The sequence below is a fragment of the Saccopteryx bilineata genome, chromosome 1, assembly GCF_036850765.1.
Source record: "Saccopteryx bilineata isolate mSacBil1 chromosome 1, mSacBil1_pri_phased_curated, whole genome shotgun sequence".
NCBI lineage: Eukaryota > Metazoa > Chordata > Mammalia > Chiroptera > Emballonuridae > Saccopteryx > Saccopteryx bilineata.
The window spans coordinates 142592668-142596977 of NC_089490.1; positions in this window are offsets into that span (position 1 = coordinate 142592668).

Genomic DNA, 4310 nt, shown 5'->3' on the forward strand with positions numbered 1-4310 from the left:
GTCTACAGCAGGATCTGTGGCTGGGCTGAGTGAGCAGCAGGGTGGAGTGGAGGCCCTTATAGCCTCCTCAGGGTGTGCCACCCTGCTAGGGCGAGTCTTGGAGGAGGCCCAAGCCCAGGTTGGCCGGGCCAGCCACCACTCGCTTGCTCAGGAGGACTTGGCCAGCTCATCAGCTGCTTGCAGCTCGTACCTTATTTGGGCTTAGGATTTTCTCAAAGGGAAAAAATAAAAAAAGGCCTGACCCGTTTCCATTTTTAACCTGGTGACACAGGTCCCGTGTGAGCTTGGGGGCACAATGCTGGCCCAAGAGGACCCCCTGTGGCCTGCTGGTTGGCCTCAATTTCTCCATCTGTGGTTGGGAGGGCTGAAGAGGGCTCGTAGGTGGGTGCGGAGTGGGCCAGAAGGCTCCTGTCCTCCCTTCTCCCCTCTGGGTACTGCCTCCAAAATTTGGGTCAGGCCTCCATTCCACCTCCAGCAGCTGCCCCAGGGGTCCTCCCTGGGTCACTCCTCCCTCTTTCTGGAGAGTCTCTGTCTCATCTTCCACCTGCCTCTGTTTCTCTCCATCTCACCTCCATCTCTACCTCTCCTTTTGGCTCTGTGTCTTTCTCCATTTCCCTCCATCTCTCTATCTCTTTTTCTCTTTGATTCTCTCTGTATCTCTCTCTCTCTCTTTTAGCAAGAAATAGAGAGATGTGGACAGGGACAGACAGACAGGAAGCAAGAGAGATGAGAAACATCAACTTGTAGTTGTGGTTCCTTAGTTGTTCATTGATTGCTTCCCATATGTGCCTGGGTCAGTGAGCTCCAGCCGAGCCAGTGACCCTGTGCTTAAGCCGGTGACCTCAGGGTTTCCAACCTGGGACCTCAGCATCCCAGGTTTATAGTTTATCCACCTACTTGTGCCACCACCTGGTCAGGTGATTCTCTGTATCTCTTTGTCTCTCTCCTTCTATCTCATTAGTTTCTTCTCTCTCTCTCTCTCTGTCATCTCCCCTGTCCCCCGTAGATCCAGCTCACTCGGGTAAGATTGACCTGGGCAGGCCCAGACCAGACTTTGGTGCCTTCCCTCCCCAGCTCAGAGCCAGCTATGTCTCTGCAGCACCCTCACGAACAGGATGCCTTAGCCCCTCAGCTTCTCACTCAAGACTCCTGTCCCAGCCTCACCCCACTGCTACCTAACCCAATTCTCCTCAACTCAGAGCTCAGAGCGCCCAGGCAGGGCTGCCGTCTCCTCCTTCCAGGCCGTCGCAGTTGTGGTGCCCTCTGCCCATGTGCCTTCCCCTCTCTCCTCCAGCTACTGGGGCAGGATTTGCTGCCTTTAGAAAGATTTGTTTGATCATTCGTTCACATGACAAACACAGAGTGCCTTTCACAGGCTGAGCCCCAGCAGCACATGCTCAGAATGTAGGAGTTATTACTCTTACTGTTATTATTTGATAATCATGTTTGGACTGAGCTGCTTTGGGGAAGGCCTGTGCCTTGGTCTCATCTGTGATCTCCCGAGTGTCTGGCATTCAGATGATCAGAAAACCCTTGTCAATGAAAATGAAGTCCCTTCCAGATACTCACACACTCTCTCTCACACATGCTTCTTTAACTATGAAACTTCTATTCATCCTTCAAAACCCAGATCAGGTGGTTTCTTCTTCAGGAAGCCTTCCTGAAGAGAGCCCTGAAACCCCAGCCCAGCATCAAGACTTCTACGTAGGATGGAGGCTTCTGTGTTTCCTGCCCAAGGCCACAGAGAAAGACTGGGCAGTAGTGAGCACCTCTGGGGAGCTTGGGGCTCAGGCCAAGAGCCAGAGAGCTCTCAGCTCCCCTGTGCCCCACCCTGATTCTTCCACTGCCCCTTAAGCTAGCTTTCTTTTCTTTGCCACGGTTAGAATCCACCTCCAAAGATATTGGGGCCGAAATAGTAGCAAGCATTCTGAAACTCTTTCATGCTCTTCATGTTGGAAAGCCAAGGATGCTTCCTCAGCTCTGTCCTCCAGTCCCCTCTCCATGTCCTGGCTGTGCCGAGTGCAGAGACAGACCAGGGAATACTATTCTCTGAGGGCCCACCATGTGCCAAACACAGTTCTGAGCACTCGACCTGCAGCACGTCACTTCAGCCTCCTTGAGCCTTGAGCCAGAAGACTGTCTTAATCTCATTTTATAGAGGAGTAAGCTGAGGTCCAGAGTGGCCCACCTAGGGACATCCAGCTTGTGATTGACCCAGCTACTCTCGAACAGAGTTGGACAGAGGTACTAACAACTCTCCTGTTCCATGATGCCTCAGGCGGAGTCATCAGAGGTCAGTTCCCTCCACCCCTGCTGCCCCTGGGAGACCCTGAGACTGGTGTCACCACAGGTGGCATGGCTAATTCCAGGTCTGACACCACCAGCTCGAAAAGGGATCCCTCCCCCAGGAAATGCCTGCTCACTCTGTGGCCTTGTAGGGCAGACCCTTGTTTCTGGACAGGCCTCTTGCTCAGGGAGCTCCCAGAGGTGGAATCTGATGCCTGGGAGGGGCAAGAGGAGCCGGGGACAGCCTTCGAGGTGAGCTGTGCCATCCCCACTCCTGCCCTGCAGTTTGTTTTTTTAATTTATATTTTATTTATTCATTTTTAGATAGAGAGGAGAGAAAGAGAGAGAGAGAATGAAGGGGGGAGGAGAGGAGCAGGAATCAACTCCCATATGTGCCTTGACCGGGCAAGCCTGGGGTTTTAAACCAGCGATCCCAGATCGACAGGTCCATGCTTTATTCACTGCGCCACCATAGGTCAGGCCTGCCCTGCAGTTTTGAGACTGGCCTCATGGATACCCCAGGAGTCCTGGCCAGGCCTGAAAGGACATCTGGGGTTCCTGGCCCAGCTGTCTAGGCTGTGTGGTCTGGAGTATCAGTCAGGTAGAGCCTGCCATTTATAGTTTGGATTGAGTAAGCCTAGCACTCCAACTAGGGGTTTCTGAGGACCTGAGTGGGAGCAGAGTTCCCCAGTTACCCATCCTGACCACTTCACAACTGGGAGACTCAGGGTCATTTGTTGAGCATCTACTACATGCCAGGTACTGGACAGGCATTGAAGACACAGAGTGGACATGACTCAGGCCAGTAGGGAGAGACGTCCAATCCTGCAAGCAATTGCAAACTTCATTAGAAAAGGGCAAACTTATGTCTGAGGTTGGGCTCCCCCAGATACAGAGCGAGACAAGAATTCTAGGGCAAGTAATTTATTTCGGAGGTAGCCCAAGGAGACGCGGGTAGAGAGTGGGAGATGAGACAGAGAGAAGGGAAGGCAAGTGCGGTAATGAAGCCGGTTGTTTCCACTCTGGACAACTGGGACGCTGTCCCGCCAAGGCCTCTGGGCGGCAGCAGATAGCACCATCTTTAGAGTTGTCAGAGCGAGGCGCGTGGGAGCTGGGGTGTTTATCCACCAATCCTCATCCTCGTTCCTTGAAGGCTGCTCCCTGGTTGGGCTGCAGGGGAGGGGACGGTCGCTTACTGGCCAGCACTTCTGCCCTGCCTTTTTCCAGGGCCACACCAGCTTCGTTCAACAATTAGGGAAAGACTGCCACCCAAAACATGCAGTTGTTGGAAGAAGGAATCGCTGGTAGAAGTGGGGAGGTGTGGGGAGCAGTGGAGAGCGTCGAATAAAAATGTTAATGGAATGTCTAACACAGAGACCTGATGACCCTTGGGTGGAAGTCAGGGAAAGCTTCCCTGAAGAGGTAGCAACTGAGGTGAGATCTGAAGGAAGACCGAAAGGTGTGATGAGGTGGTGGAGATGGGTGTTACATATTCGAAAACCACAGGTGGGAAGGGTTGAGGCTCCAAGGATCAGATGACAGAGGAATATGGGGGTGCCCTCCCACGTCTCTCTTGGTGTTTGAAGCATGCAGAGAGACAGTGGGACCAGAATGAATTTACTGAGTACTGGAGGAAAAGAGCAAAGATGTTCTCAGCTTGTACCCTATGTTGTCTTGCTTACTGACTAATAATATGATAAAGACAATCAAAGTGGCCAAGGATGTCCTAGAGTGTGTGATGGGCCGATCACAGGTGTGCGAGTTGGGGAAATGGGGGGTTCACTCTTCCTTCACCCAGACCCTTGCGCAGTAAGTACTTGGAGATCCCCAGCTGGGAAGTTGCCGGCCAAAGTCACACAGCTGGCACATGGCAAAGGAAGGATTTGAACCTGAGTCTGTTTGAATCCCTGGAACCTGAAACCACCACCACGCCAGCCCTGCAGTCCCACTCATTAAGTCAGTGCGGGGAGGAGGGAGCAAAGAACCCTGGTGTTCTACCGGAATTCTCTGAGACAGGTTCCAAG